The sequence below is a fragment of the Salvia splendens genome, chromosome 9, assembly GCF_004379255.2.
Source record: "Salvia splendens isolate huo1 chromosome 9, SspV2, whole genome shotgun sequence".
In the NCBI taxonomy this organism is placed as follows: Eukaryota; Viridiplantae; Streptophyta; class Magnoliopsida; order Lamiales; family Lamiaceae; genus Salvia; species Salvia splendens.
Window position 1 is genome coordinate 17,083,450 of NC_056040.1, and position 16,784 is coordinate 17,100,233.

A 16,784-nucleotide genomic window follows, 5' to 3' on the forward strand; every position below is an offset into this window, starting at 1 on the left:
GAAAGAGGCCCAAGTAGTTTTTATCACAAAAACTAAAAATTATGAACCGTTATAGGTCAATTTATTTATATAATGATTTGATTTAATTAAGTACGTAGCACATGATAGGAATATAAGTAGATACTAATATCTCTATGGAGAGAGAAGACCCTGCATGGTTAAAGACTCAACACAATCATCAAACATTTCTTCAATAGATCTGAATGTCATTCCCAATCCCTTCAGCTTCGAGACGTCCAAAGCATAATGTGGCCTCTCAGAGCATCCTTAACGCTTTGGGCCGGGCCGCAATGAGCGAGTCCCGGCTTGGGCGTTGCGTTGGAGGAGAGGAAGATGCGGCCTGGGCCGGTCCCGGGGCCGCAGTTGCGGCCTGAGGACGCTCCCGGGGTCTGGCCCGACCTAGGGTTAATTGGTTCAGGACGGGCCGCAATGCGGTCTGGCCCAGCGTTAATTCGTGTTCGGGCCGGGCCGAGCCGCAACTTAATTTTTTTTTAATTTGAAAATTTATTTATAAATACCACTCCATCCATTTTCATATTCATTCAACTTCATTTCTCTTCCTAAAATTCGAAAAAATGCCACATCGTCAAAAATTATTCGATGCTCAAATGTCCCGAATGTTAGAAGAGACGGTACCGGCAATCCAAGAAGAAATCAACAACGAAGTCGAACGCTACCAAGCTGCTATTCAAGCTTGGAACGAACAACAAGTCCGGGTACCACGTACCCGGATGTATATTCACCGAGACCGTGAACAAGCTGCTTTGCGGCTTTTCACAGATTATTTCTCTAGCGATCCGTGATGGAGTGATCAGATATTCCGTCGCCGGTTCCGGATGCGAAGGCCTTTGGTCTTGCGCATTGTCAACGCTGTTGTAGCTCGTGACTCGTATTTCTGCCAAACCACCGATGCTGTGGGCCGGCAAAGTATATCAACTTTGCAGAAATGCACGTCTTCCATACGTCAACTCGCTTACGGAACTACAGTAGATATGTTCGATGAGTATCTCCATGTATGCGAGCATACTGGACGGGATTGCCTAGCTAAATTCTGTCGGGCAGTCATCGAAGCATTCAAGGATACGTACTTGAGAAAGCCAACGACCGACGACGTTAGGAAGTTGGTGAACTTGCACGAGCAGACCCACGGCTTCCTGGGGATGCTTGACAACATCAACTGTATGCACTGGCAGTGGAAGAATTGTCCAACGGCTTAGAGAGGACTGTTGGAATTAGTCGAGAAACACAATCGAAAAGATGAACACGTTTTGAGGCGAAAAGAATTGTATTGCTTTCTTGAGAAACTATCAAAACGCTATTAAGCACAACTGACTCTAATCCTTTCACATTTTATATGAAAACTGAAAGAAAGAGCTCAACAAACATAACTGCATAAACTAAACAAACTATTCAAACTCTGTTGCAATCCAACGGCTAGTTGAATCGACGGCTGAGATTTAATCTCAGATATGGCGCGCCCGATCCTACGGCTCCTGAAGCTTTGGAGCAGTAAGCTTGTTTCACTTCGTTTCTTCAACATTTCTCAGCAATCAGTATGCATCAATTACAATCCTCCACCTTGAATACTATTTGCTGAGTAGTCAATCTTTCTTACACATTCCAACCAACTTCAAACATAGCTCAAACTTTTCCTTTGGCAATGTCTTGGTAAGCATATCGGCCGGATTCTCCAAAGTGTCTACTTTGAACACTTTCACCCTTCCTCTTTCTATTTCCTCTCTAATGAAGTGCAAGCGCACATCTATATGCTTGCTTCTTTCATGAAAATATGGTTCTTGGCTAAGCTTATTGCGTTGTTATTGTCACAGCCAATAGCCACTGCATCTTGGACCACACCAAAATCTGCTGCTATCCCCTTGAGCCAAAATGATTCTTTCACAGCTGCTGTCAAAGCCATATATTCTGCCTCCGTCGTAGACAAGGCAACCACACTCTGTAAGCTTGATTTCCAGCTCACTGCACCTCCATATAAGGTGAAGATGTAGCCTGATTGGGACTTCCTATTATCAATGTTCCCTACATAGACACTGTCACAATATCCCACCAATGCATCTCCCTTTACCACCTCACTCCCTCTGAACAGAATTCCAATATTCCCAGCTCCATTTAAGTATTTCAGAATCCATTTCAGAGCTAGCCAGTGTTCTTTACCATGATCACTCATGAATCTGCTAGTGACACTGATAGCTTGAGCCACGTCTGGCCTTTATCTTATCATTGCATACATTACACTGTCCACAATATTAGCATAAGGGATTTTTTGCATTTCAAGCTTCTCTTGCTCAGTTTTTGGCCTCTGCTCAAGAGACAACCTTAAGTGCTGAGCCAGAGGGGTTGCTGTTGGCCTTGAGTCTTGCATTTTGAACCTTTTTACCAGCCTTGATATATAGTCTGACTGATTTAACCATATCTCCTTCTTAGATCGGTTCCTGACTATATTCATGCCCAAAATTCTCTTGGCATTTCCCAGATCCTTCATGTTAAATGCAGACCTTAGATCATCTTTTATTTCCTGAATCACTTTCTTGCAAGAACCAGCAACTAGCATATCATCAACATATATGAGTAAGTAAGCTACCACAAGACCTTCTTTCTTTTTGATATAAACGCATTCATCATACTTTGATCTAGTGAAGCCATTCCTCAGAATATGATCATCAAACTTGATGTGCCATTGCCTACTAGCTTGCTTTAGGCCATAGATGTTTTTCTTCAATAGACAGGCCTTATTCTCATCTCCAGCTTTAGCAAAACCCTCTGGTTGCTGCATGTAGATTGTTTCTACCAAATCCGCATGCAGAAAAGTTGTTTTAACATCGAGCTGCTCCAGTTCCCAGTCTAGCTTTGCAACCACAACCAAGAGAGTTCTTATAGAGGTGTGCTTCACCACAGATGAGAAGACTTCACTGTAATCAACTCCATATTCCTGTGTGAAGCCCCTTGCTACAAGCATAGCCTTGTATCTGATCTTCACATTATCAACATATTCTAATTTCTTTTTGAAGATCCACTTGCAGCTCACAACTCTTCTTCCCTCAACTCTGTCAACCATCACCCATGTACCATTCTTTAGTAGAGAATCTATCTCATCTATCATAGATTTCATCCATTCACTTCTCTTTTTGCATTCCATAGCAGCCTTGTAGGTAGCTGGTTCCCCAAACTCCATCTCTAAATCTGCATATCTGGCAGGAACCTTGACATTTTTCCTTCTGGCTCTATCTCGAGCCAACTGATATTGGCTGAGATCTTCAGGGTCTGTATCTGATTTTCCCTGTATGATCTCATCATCACTTCCATCAGCTTCACCTGGAACTAACACATCTGGCTCCACCTCAGAACTGGCAGCATATTCCCTAGATATGACAGACTTTTCACCATCTTGTCCTTTGTTGAGAGGCATCACAGATTCATTGAAAACTACATCTCTGCTCACAAGGATCTTGTGATTTCTAGGTTCAATGCACCAAAGTCTGTACCCCTTTACACCAGATTGGTATCCCAGAAGCACACATTTCAAAGCTCTAGCATCCAGCTTACTTTGCTTGAGATGAGCATAGGCTTGGCAGCCAAAAATCTTAAGGTCTGAGTAATCTCCATATCTGCCATACCATTTGAAGTCAGGAGTATCACCTTTAATTGCTGAAGAAGACACTTGTTCATCAATTTGACAGCAGTGGTAGCAGCCTCAGCCCAGAACCTTTTCTCCATCCCAAAACTGAGTAAAATGCATCCGACCCTTTCCAAAATAGTTCGGTTGGCTCTCTCTGCCACCCCATTTTGTTGGGGGTTTAAGGGAACCGTTCTATGCCTTTTAATCCCTCTCTATTGGCAGATCTATCAAATTCATTGGACAAGAACTCAAGTCCATTATCTGTTCTTAGACATTTCAATGTACTGCCCTTCTCTCTCTCAACCATAATGCACCATTCCTTGAACCTAGCAAAAGCCTCTGATTTTTCTTTCAAAATATACAGCCACATCTTTCTGGAATAGTAATCTATTATGGTCATATAATATCTCCCTCCTCCAATTGAATTCACAGGAGCAGGCCGCCATAAGTCACTATGAGCATATTCAAGGGGTGCTTGTGAAGAGTGTTTACCTTTTGGATATGGGAGTTTCTTAGATTTGCCAAGAATGCACTCTTCACATGGCTCGCTGGTCTTGATGTCCACTCCATGGATCACCCCTTTCTTGATCAACTCCTTGATGCTTCCATCTGCTGTATGTCCCATTCTCAAGTGTCATGTTTTTACAGAGTCTGATATAACATTGTTCAATTGGCCTTCATTGATTCTAACTGCAGCTCCACAAAGATAATAAAGACTCCCTTTTTCTTTCCCCATGCATGACCACAGCAGTGCCCCTTTTGATCTTCATCACTCCCCCTGAAGACTCAAAATTGCATCCTTTTTTATCAAGCATTCCTAGTGATATCTGATTCCTTTTCACTGTTGGAATCAATCTAACATCACTTAATACCTTTTCAGAGCCATCATCTAATCTGAGTCTCACATTTCCAATGCCCTCAACTTGCCACACTTGATTGTTTCCAAGCACCACCGTGCCAGTTGATTCTCTTAGCTCAGTGAAGAACTTCACACATGGGCATGTGTGAAAGCTACATCCTGAATCAAGAATCCAAGAACTACCATCCTCATACGCCATTACATTCAAGACCTCGGGAGAATCATCATTTTCTTCCACGAAGTCAGTAGTGTTTTTCCCCTGTCCAGCCTCAGCAGCCTGCCTCTTCTTCCAAGCAAAACAGTCTTTCTTTAGGTGACCCGGTTTCTTGCACCAATGACAAGATCGTGTCTCCTTTTGATCACTTGAAGATGCCTTGGAGCCTTCACTACCTTTCTTGAAGTTCCTTTTGGTTTTGAACTTCTTAACGTTCAAGCTCTCTGGAATGATTTCTGCCACCTTGTTGCCTTTCTCGTGTAATTCTTTGGCTCTAAGTGCGGTCTGAACTTCAAGAAAGGTGATCGTACCTTCCACGAAGTCAGTAGTGTTTTTCCACGAAGTCAGTAGTGTTGCCTTTCTCGTGTAATTCTTTGCCTTTCTTCCACGAAGTCAGTAGTGTTTTCCCCTGTCCAGCCTCAGCAGCCTGCCTCTTCTTCCAAACAAAACAGTCTTTCTTTAGGTGACCCGGTTTCTTGCACCAATGACAAGATCGTGTCTCCTTTTGATCACTTGAAGATGCCTTGGAGCCTTCACCACCTTTCTTGAAGTTCCTTTTGGTTTTGAACTTCTTAATGTTCAAGCTCTCTGGAATGATTTCTGCCACCTTGTTGCCTTTCTCGTGTAATTCTTTGGCTCTAAGTGCGGTCTGAACTTCAAGAAATGTGATCGTACCTTCCCTTCCAAAAAGTATGGCATCCCTCAATTGGTCATAGGACTTTGGTAGGGCATTTAACAACAATATAGCCTTGTCTTCATCACCGATTGAAACATCAATGTTTTCCAGATCATCTACCGCCTTATCAAAGTCCTCCAACTGCTCAATTATGTTCTTCTCTTCCGAGAAACGATATGAGTATAGTCTCTGCTTCATAAAGAGTCAATTCGCGAGGGACTTAGTCATGTATAAGTTCTCGAGCTTCTCAAGAATCCCAGCCGCAGTTGTCTCCTTTGCAACTTCTCGCAACACTTTGTCGCCGAGGCATAACACAACCGTGCTATGCGCCTTTGCAAAGATCTCTGCATGCTTCACCTTGGCCTTTTCATCGAGCACTTGGTCTTCATCTGCCTTGCTCGCCGGCGTCAAAGCCTCCGACAAACCTTGCTGGATCAACATCGCGTTCATCTTCATTCTCCATAGGCTGAAGTCGTTCTTGCCAGTGAACTTTTCTGCTTCGAATCTTGAAGCCATCTCTGCTTCGCCTTAATCCTATTTCGATCGATACTCTTACCGGAGTTCCCACGGACGGCACCACTTGTTGGAATTAGTCGAGAAACACAATCGAAAAGATGAACACGTTTTGAGGCGAAAAGAATTGTATTGCTTTCTTGAGAAACTATCAAAACAAGCTATTAACCACAACTGACTCTAATCCTTTTACATTTTATATGAAAACCGAAAGAAAGAGCTCAACAAACATAACTGCATAAAGCTAAACAAACTATTCAAACTCTGTTGCAATCCAACGGCTAGTTGAATCGACGGCTGAGATTTAATCTCAAATATGGAACGCCCGATCCTACGGCTCCTGAAGCTTTGGAGCAGTAAGCTTGTTTCACTTCGTTTCTTCAACATTTCTCAGCAATCAGTATGCATCAATTACAAGGACAATACACTAGCGGGCACAAGGCACACATCCCACGATTATGTTGGAGGCCGTTGCCAACCAACAATTGTGGATCTGACATGCCTACTTTGGTGTCGTGGGGTTGAACAACGACCTCAATGTGTTGAACGAGTCTCCATTGTTCAATGACTTGTGTGCCGGGCGAGCGCCGAACTTAAAGTTCACGGCCAACCACCGTCGGTATAGTATGGGGTACTATCTGGCAGATGGGATCTACCCTCGATGGCCCGTGTTCGTGAAGACTATCACATGTCGAAGGGCATTGTTTGCTGAAAGTCAAGAGGTGGCTCGGAAAGATGTGGAACGTGCATTCAGAGTCCTCCAAGCACGGTGAGCTATTGTGAAGGGAGCGGCCAGTGGTTGGCGGCCCGTGGTTGGCAGCGTCCACTAATCGCCGACATCATGTATGCATGTATCATAATGCATAACATGATCGTTGAGGACGAGGAACAAAATGTCACTTTGTGGAGCGACGATCCGCTCTCCAGCACCGGGAGTGACTACACTGTCACCGCCCCGCCCGTGCAGGGCCTTCCTCCCGACATACGCAATGTCATGGCCCGTTCAGCTGCGATGCGCCAAGACGAACTACACACTCGCCTCCAAGCCGATCTAATTGAAGAGATTTGGACACGCACCAACGTTTTCCAACATTGACGTTATGTTTTAATGTTTTTTTTGTATTTTTAAATTTTTATGTTGTAATTTTCAATTTCCGATCGAAGAACAACTTTTCCGTGTTTTAAATTTCCAGCATTTTTTTAATTTTACGAGTAAAATAGATTAAAGTTGTGAATAGTGTCATTTATTAGTTGTGGCCCGGGTTGGGGCCTGCAGGGTTAGAGCAGTTGTGGCCTGGGAGTCAAATTTAGGGGAATGATGACGTGGATGGGACTTGTGCCTGAATCCGGGCTTAGGGTTTAGGGCCAGGGTTAAGGATGCTCTCATGTTTGTGCAATCTGAAATCAATGAATAACCATTAATTTAATGCAGGTTCTCATAAATTTGAGAGATACGGTTTGGGAATTGGTAGGGACGGATAACGCGACGAGAGAATCGCGACCAGTTCATCAACCGATGACAGTGGAGCTGCAGAGATAACGGTCTCGTGCGCTTTGATTCTCATAGACCAAAATTTGACTCAACGCAACATCATCGATGTGAACATATCTCATCCTTCCATGCCACTCGAATCTCTCCCTCACCCCCTTCAGCAATCCAACCACATCACTCGCCATGGAGCTCAACGCAGTGGGAAATCTCGGCCCGATCACAAACGATGGCATCACCGTCACCAGATCGATGTCGTTCTACTCGCAGAATCTCCATGCCGCCTTCTCTGCCAGCGTTTTCGACAACGTGTACCAGATCTGCAGCTTCTCGCACAGCTCCTCGATGCTCCACGACGACTCATCCAGAGGCGCCGCGCCGTCGAGATCCGGTCGGATCCGCACCATCGACGACGACGACGTCAGAACCATGCGCCGCAGCGATGGATTCCGCTTGCACAAGCGCAACACGTTCAGCGTCCCGTCGATTGCCGGTTGCAGTATCCCGGTTGCAGTATGTTAAGGGTGTTCTCCCCTAACAAGGTTTCAACGTCGACGAGAGATCAACGACGGAAGGATAAAGGTGGACGTCACGGGCTTTCCTCGGGATCAGCTCCAAAACTAGGGTTTGCAGAAAATTAAAAAAGACGATAAAATTGGAAAAATAAGATAATTTGATATTTTTCTTGAATGAATGAAATGAATAACAATGTCCACTATTTATAATAGTGGATACTAACTTAACGAGCAAGACTAAAGATATGAAAAAATATGCACTCCATAAATATCTAACTAAATAATGCAATTAAATAATAATGCAAGATATGAAAGATATATAAATAATAAACGTATCAACTCCCCCGCGGTTAAAATCCACCTTGTCCTCAAGGTGGGAACCATGAAGCAACGATGAGCATCGAGGAATCCTCCTGGGTCAAACATACACCGAATAGTTGAGCGTCTCCCTGCATCATATCCATCAAAAATCACAAAGGGAAGACCCTTATGGACATGATAATTCAGTTCTAAAATCTTGTGAATGCGTCCATGAATGCTCAAGCATAGAGTGTCATTTTGCGGATGAATCAAACGGGCATCGACATCGAGTGATGTTAATCGATGATTCATATTTGCAACATTCTTAACATGTGATGAATCACTCAATAATTCCATTGACGCGGTGTACCTCATGGAATTACCCAAATCACTGGGTTTCGTCTCCTTCGCAGCCTTTTCAACTCCACAAAAACCAGTAGAAGAATCAAGAATCTTCTCGGTGGAATAATCAAATCCATCCTCAATGGAGCCATCCTCCTCGTCTATCACCTCAATCGGAGGCAAATCTTCTGTCCGAACCTCTTCCATGATCGGCATCTCTACGTCACTGGAAATAGAGATAGATTCAGCGAAAATCTGAAATTGGGCATGCTGCGGCGGACGCGGCAAATGTTGGATTTCAGCAAACCCATTGGCAGGGGTTGAGATCGGGATAACAGCAGTGGGCAGCGGCGTGGCTGTCGGTGGACACCAGCTGGACGGTGAGTGTTGTGGGGGTGTTGGCGGCCCGCCGGTTGAGGGCGGTGTTGGACTCAGCTGCGTGTGGGGATCGGTGTAGTACTGCGGCTGACTATAGGGATCAGTGTAGGACGGCGGCTGACTATATGGATCGGTGTAGGTGAAGGGTGGCTGCAGGGCAGCAGCTGTAACCGGCCAGTAGGATGGCTGTTCGTGGTATGCGTGCCGCTGTCCGTCAATCTCGTCCATACGCGACTCCAATCTCGCCATACCTGCCATCATATGTTCGAACATTACTTTAATTTGGTCCAGGGGCATTGATTCGACGACCGACGACAGCACCGGGTCCGTTACCGCCGGCAGGGAACACACGGGTTCCGTACGACCTCCGAACAACTGACAATCCTGCTCTTGTGAAGCTGACTGTTGCGGCTGTGGGTTGAGTTGCCAAGCCGGTGGATCGGGTGGTTGCTGCCAAGGTTGGGTGTTCGGGCGTGGGGGCTGGTTGTGCAGCATTGGTTCCTCCCACAAGGGCACACCGAATTGGTACGTCTGCTGCCATGGCTGGACGGCGCTGTGGAAGCTGTGTGGCTGCACTAGCCAGTAGGGAAACTCCGCATTGGGCGGTGGTTGTGTACGGTGGTGGGCGGCGTAGTTGTAGGACATGACTATAGGAATTGGGGGTGAGATCTCTCAATGAAAGCACCAATTGTTAAGGGTGAAGTTCCCTTAACACGATAAACGGTAGTCGTGGGAGCTTTGCCCATCGATCAAACCAAGATTTAGGATTGCAAAAGAAAGTAAAACACGATAAAAGGAAAATAAGATAATTTGATATTTCTTGAATGAATGAATGAAATGAATAACAAAGTCCACTATTTATAATAGTGGATACTAACTTAACGAGCAAGACAAAAGATATGAAAAAGATATGCACTCCCTAAATATCTAACTAAATAATGCAACTAAATAATAATGCAAGATATGAAAGATATATAAATAATAGTTTCCCGGCGCAGCCATGGCGGGTCCCAGGAAGTGGGCTGACGGGCTTGGTAGGGATGGTGTTGTGGGTGGAGTCGCCTATCCTGTGGATATGAATATGATGGCCGGTGATCTAACTCTCTGATCGGATGGTGCGGGGGTTGATATACGGGCTGCTCAAGTTCGTCCATCGCGTCCAATCTCATGTTTAATCTATTGCAGAAAGTCGTCATCCGGTCACATAGGGAAACGATATCCTCGGTGGTGTAACGAGCCATGAGTACGACAATGAAAGCACCAATTGTTAAGGGTGTTCTCCCCTAAGTTTCGACGTCGACGAGAGATCGATGATGGAAGGATAAAGGTGGACGTCACGGGCCTTCCCTGGGATCAGCTCCAAAACTAGGGTTTGCAGAAAATTAAAGAAGACGATAAAATTGGGAAAATAAGATAATTTGATATTTCTTGAAGGAATGAAATGAATAACAATGTCCACTATTTATAATAACGGATACTAACTTAACGAGCAAGACAAAAGATATGAAAAAATATGCACTCCCTAAATATCTAACTAAATAATGCAACTAAATAATAATGGAAGATATGAAATATATATAAATAATAAACGTATCACAGTATCTCAACCTGATTAAATTCAATTCGATTCAATTCAATTCAATTAACAGGCTCAATTATGATTAGCTACTGCGGCCTTGCCTTGACATCGGACTTAGGGGTGCCGAGCACGGGCGAGGCGAGATGGAAAACGCCCTGGCATCCGAAAACGGCGTCGTCGAAGCTTCCCTCCTTGAGCAGATCGGCCTGAACTAGCTCCAGTCTCTCTCGCGCTCCCTCCAGCCTTCGGAGATGGCCTACTCTGTTCTCGTCATCTGCGAATTGCGATTCATCAGGTCATTAATGATTTGATTTGATTAATTTTACGCATATATAAATGTATAGGTGATGGGGTGCGTACTAAACAAGCCCAACAGCAATGACGGCCCATCAGCCCAAAGCCCAAGGAAGAGTATGAGTTCGGCATTACCAAAGAGTTCGGCCTCAGCCTACAGCTCGGTAAAAGCCAACGCATCAAGCTCTACTCTCAGATCGGCAACCAAAGCAGTTCGGTCTCAGTATTCGACCGAACAAAGAGTTCGGCCTCAGCCTACAGCTCGGTAAAAGCCAACTAATCAAGCTCTGCTCTCAGGTCGGCATCAAGCTCTACTCTCAGATCGGCAACCAAAGCAGTTCGGTCTCAGTATTCGACCGAACAAGGAGTTAGTGGACCCATACAGGATTTCCACAACTTCCAACACACCCACTACCACGTGGTGTCAACTCAGGCCACGATCGTAGGCCATGACCTACGCTACATCCACGATCTTAGGCCATGACCTACACGACATCCACGACTTAGTGGTGAGGCAAGCCACGATCTTAGTTCAATGTATAAATAGAACTTAGATCAGATAGAAAAAGGTTAAGCTCTCTAGAGATAAAATAGCATATAGCAAGTCTGTGTTGTAAGCTGTAATCCCAGATCAAGCAATACAATCTTGCCCTCCCTTCTTCCCGTGGACGTAGATTTACTTCAGTAAATCGAACCACGTAAATTCTTTGTGTCGTAGTCTTTATCTTCTACCAGCATTTACTTGTCGTTTTATAAAAAGTTTAAAGTTTTTTTCCTTCATCTTTTTCATTTTTTTCTCTATGTGTTTTGTCTCTATGTGCTTGTCGTCTCTTACAAATGGTACCAAGGTATATCGTTCTTTAAAGACTGATCCCCTTTTTAGATTGATTATTAAAGACTATTGTGAGTCCAAGCTTCTAAGGAGGATATAAGACCACAATTCAGCTTAACAAGCAGTCCGTCTGAAACGAACTGCAATAAGCCAACGATTGTGAGTCCAAGCTTCTAAGGAGGATACAAGACCACAATTCAGCTTAACAAGCACTTCGTCTGAAACGAACTGCAATAAGCCAACGATTGTGAGTCCAAGCTTCTCAGGAAGATACAAGACCACAATTCGGCTTAAGAAATAAGCACTTCGTCTGAAACGAACTGCAATAAGGGAAAGTCCGATCCACGCGATAAACCTCGCCGAATTAGGACGACCAAGTTCGGTCAAAGAAGTTTACCTCATAAGACCGGGGACGACCATGTCTGGTCAAAGAGGTTTACTGCATAAGACCACTTCGGTTAACTGGGAAAGTCCGATCCACGCGATAAAACTCGCCGAATTAGGACAAGGGAAAGTTCGATCCCGGCGACAAAAATCGCCAAATTAGAACACAAACCAAGTCCGGTCAAAGATGTTTATTTCATCAGACCAAAGACGAGTCCGGTCAAAGATGTTTATTTCATCAGACCAAAGACGAGTCCGGTCAAAGAAGTTTACTTCACAAGACCAAGGACCAAGTCCGGTCAAAGAAGTTTACTTCATAAGACCGAGGACAAGTACGATGAAATTTTTTCGCTAAGCTGTAAATACAGTGTTAGAAGCGAAAACAAAATTTCATTTTTCAAATCTTGTTCGGCATACAACTCAGCTACCCTACAAAATGGCGTTACGCTATTACAAAGGACTATTCTACTGTCCAGGGTTGCTGAAGTTAAGCCACCTATCTGCAAAATCCTCTGGAAGCCGAGTTCGGTTGTTCCGAGCAGATGAAGAATAAGCAGGTCGACGAGATGCTATCCTCGACCCAACACCTCTTCCGCGAGCCCCAGAAGCTCTAACCCCTCGGCGATGAAGAGTCTCTGCAATAAGCATCTGCTGATCTTGCTCGCTCATAGTCACAACTCCTCGGCGAATTTCAGTCCGTCCCTGTCTTGACGATTCCGGTTGCTCCTGAGCCCGTTCTCGTCTTGACGTTTCCGGCTGTTCCGGAGTTCGTTGTTGACTTGGAGTAGGATTTTGAACAAGGGAACCAGAGGCTTGATCTGGAGTGCGAGCATCTGTTGGCGGGAAATGCCTAAGGAATCTCTCGATTGCGGGACGCCGGGAAAGAATGATGTCGTACCGAGAAGCCCAGCGCCGTAATGATTTCACAACTTGTTGGCAAGCCGAGCTCTCCAGCGCATTGTTCCTCCGGAGTACATGATATTCCTCCCACAGTTCGTCAACTCGACTCTGAACATCTGATATGGTCACTCCCCCGCGCACACGGATGTAATCCTCGTACGCAGTCCTCTCAGCAATGGTCGTATTCAGCTCGGCCTCCAGATCCTTCTTATCGGACTCTAAGTCCTTATTATCGGCCTCCAGCTTCACTAAACGAGCCAGAAGCTCGTCATTCTTCGTCTGATCGGCTATAGCTCTTTTCTCAGCTTCGTCTAAAGCCGAAGAGTACAGCCGTTTCCAGTGAAGTATCTCCATCTCCTTGAGTACAAAGCAGCTATATTAGTTCGGCAGCTGTACCGAGCAGATAGTAAAATACAAATAAAGGCGAGTACGAAAAGCTATACGAAGACAAGTGTAGAGAATTTTTCATTCACAAGGAAAATTTTTTACACTAGGAGGGCTTCAAGGCCATTTTACAAGGAAGAAACTAGACTAAGAGAAGGGAGACGAAATCATACTCCGCCAGCTTCGTCTCCGGATCCTCGGTCTGGTTCAGCTTCTTTCTCCTGAGCTACCTCAGCCTCGGCATCGCATCCTGCCGGCCTCGCCTCCGCCTCCTGATCGGCTTCCTTCTCCGGATGCCCGGCCCGCTCGACTTCGGCCTCCAGCTCCAGCGGCTCGGCCTCACCCTCTCCGTTGTAAGTCGAAGCGGGTGAAACGGGTCCCACGGAGGCAAAGATAGCCTCCAGGTTCTCGTCCCGATCAGCTCGACAACTCCGGACTCGGTCTGCAGAAAGCAGGACCGAGGATGAAGCGAGCTCCTCAAGGAGCGGCAGATTCTGAAGCCGAGCAGCTATCTCTCGGCTGTACAGAGGCAGCACGACGTCGGCCCCCTGCTCGCCCTTATCGGTAATTAGCCTTACCAGACTACCGACAAAGGCCGAGAACTGGCTGCTCAAAAAGAGTTTCTCCGTGTAAACACGGAGAGCCTCCCCCTGGGCAGCCACGGCGGCAGCCTCCTTCTGAGCCTCCCGGTGCTTCGTCTGCTCTTGCAGGATGATGAGCTGGTTTTTGGCTGACCGGGCTTCATCCTGAGCCGAGATCCTAGCAGCTCGGGCCCTCTCAAATTTGGCCTCAGCCTGTTCGGCCAGACTACGAGCAAGATGCAACTTCTTCTGCATCTCCTCGTAGTCGTGGGATGCTTTGGAGAGCTCCACGGAGACGAGCTTGGCTCTCTGAAGATGAACAAGGAAAAAACTCAACAGAATGGCCATCAAAAAATGTGGAAAAGAAGCCAAGTCAAAAAGCTTACCTCCACAAAATTCGTCGGCCATTGAAAAGGCTCAGGGACGTGTTCCGGGATGTCTGCAACCACCTCGGAGATGACCAGGTCTTTCCCCGGCACTCTTGGGGACTCATGAAATTTCCCCTTCCCTTTAGCCGAACACGGCTCCGGCTCTTTCGGATCCGAAGAAGAGGTCTTTTGCCTCTTCGGATTCTTCTCGGCTTCAGACGCCGAGCGAGGGGCTCTCTGCCTCTCCGGCTCCACAAGCTCGGAGGACTTTCGGATAGCCTTATTCAACATGTACACTGCCAAAAAGCAAGAAAGCCAGGTTAGTTTTCTTCGTTAAAGCAGTAGAGCATAAAGATAAAGAGAAATCCTCACCCTCGGCCTCTTCGTCCGAAGACGAGATGTCGAACACGACGTCGCCCTTGACGAGCTCAGACTCCGTGTATTGTTTCCTAACTATGGGAATCTTGTTGAGCTCGTCATCGAGCTCGTCCAACGGTTCAGGCCGAGGATGACGGATAACGGACTTCGGCCCTCTCCAGGGAAAACTAGGAGCCGCGGTCCTATCATAGTAGAAGAAGCGGTTTTGCCACTTCGGCCACTTCGTTTTACAAAAGGCCCTAAAGGGCTGTACAGGGATCAAGTAAAACCAAGACCCCTTCCTCTTAAATTGAAAGAATTTAAGGATCGCCTTCAAAGACAAATCCCTTCCTAACTTACGGAGTTCGGCAGCGAAGGCCGACAAGTGCCTCCAAGAGTTCGGAGTCACCTGGCCTAAAGGAAGCTGAAAAAAATCTAGTAAATCTATAAAGGCAGAAGGGAGGGGGAAACGAAGCCCGCATTCTAAGCAGGCCTCGTACACGGTGGCGTAACCCTCCGGCGGGGAGTCAGCCCTATGATCACCGTCAGGTACCACCGCCTTCCCCCCAGGAAAAAAGTATTTTTCGGGTAGGGATATCACAGTATCCTTACTCAAAATACTATGGAAATACTCTACGGTCTTCTCCCCGGACTCTTTCCGGCCAGAAGACCCCTTACCGCCTATCCTACCGCTACCCGACTCCGAAGAAGAAGAAGAAGACATTTTTCTTACTTTTTGAAGGTGAAGAAAGTCTGAAGAAATTCTTGAAAGCGGAGAGAGAATTTTCGCAAAAAAGAGAGAGTGCAGAAGAAGCAATCGCAAAAGTGCTTCAATGATGAAGAAAGGAGGTATTTATCAGATTCGGCGAATATTTCAAAATCGTCGCACCGTTTCGAATCCCACCTTTTCAGGATTCAACGGCCGGATTTTACTGTCGCATTTAATGCAAGGCACGTCCCCTGACATCAGCCTCCCCCTTGCCTTTATCCAGAATGCCGAAGTGACTCACTTCGCCGAAGTGATTCACTTCGCCCTTCGGGGGGGGTAGTGATGGGGTGCGTACTAAACAAGCCCAACAGCAATGACGGCCCATCAGCCCAAAGCCCAAGGAAGAGTATGAGTTCGGCATTACCAAAGAGTTCGGCCTCAGCCTACAGCTCGGTAAAAGCCAACGCATCAAGCTCTACTCTCAGATCGGCAACCAAAGCAGTTCGGTCTCAGTATTCGACCGAACAAAGAGTTCGGCCTCAGCCTACAGCTCGGTAAAAGCCAACTAATCAAGCTCTGCTCTCAGGTCGGCATCAAGCTCTACTCTCAGATCGGCAACCAAAGCAGTTCGGTCTCAGTATTCGACCGAACAAGGAGTTAGTGGACCCATACAGGATTTCCACAACTTCCAACACACCCACTACCACGTGGTGTCAACTCAGGCCATGATCGTAGGCCATGACCTACGCTACATCCACGATCTTAGGCCATGACCTACACGACATCCACGACTTAGTGGTGAGGCAAGCCACGATCTTAGTTCAATGTATAAATAGAACTTAGATCAGATAGAAAAAGGTTAAGCTCTCTAGAGATAAAATAGCATATAGCAAGTCTGTGTTGTAAGCTGTAATCCCAGATCAAGCAATACAATCTTGCCCTCCCTTCTTCCCGTGGACGTAGATTTACTTCAGTAAATCGAACCACGTAAATTCTTTGTGTCGTAGTCTTTATCTTCTACCAGCATTTACAAACATCAGAAATTCGCGGATTCATCAATAGGTATACCTGGATCTCTGACGGTGCCGATCACTCGATAACCTGAAAGAAGAAGGCGCTTCACCAGCCACGAAGCTACAAAGCCTGAAGTGCCAGTCACGCATACTTTCTTCCCCTCCAAATCCTTCATTGTTTCCTCCATTGGTAACTTGCAAATTCATCCAACTTATTCAATAATGTATATACGCAGAGGCCATTTGTGGACCGCTACTAAATTGAAAGCTTGTGTGCTCAATTTTAAATGAAGTAGCGGCCGTGGTGCCAAATGTGTGTTGTCGGTTTGTGAGGAGTAGGTAGGAAAGCAGAAGGAAAGATGAAAATAGTACTCCCTCCCGTCCTAGTTTTCTATTTTGGCCCGCCCCATATTAATTGTCCTGCTTGTTATCGGACCCCATATTTCACTAACTTATTTTCATT

At 45.9% G+C, this 16,784-nt stretch overlaps 1 pseudogene; it reads right to left on the minus strand.

Annotated features, from left to right (window-relative positions):
• Positions 1-132: 132 nt before the first annotated feature.
• LOC121749235 lies at positions 133-16,509 on the minus strand (annotated as a pseudogene).
• Between the last annotated feature and the right edge of the window lie 275 nt (positions 16,510-16,784).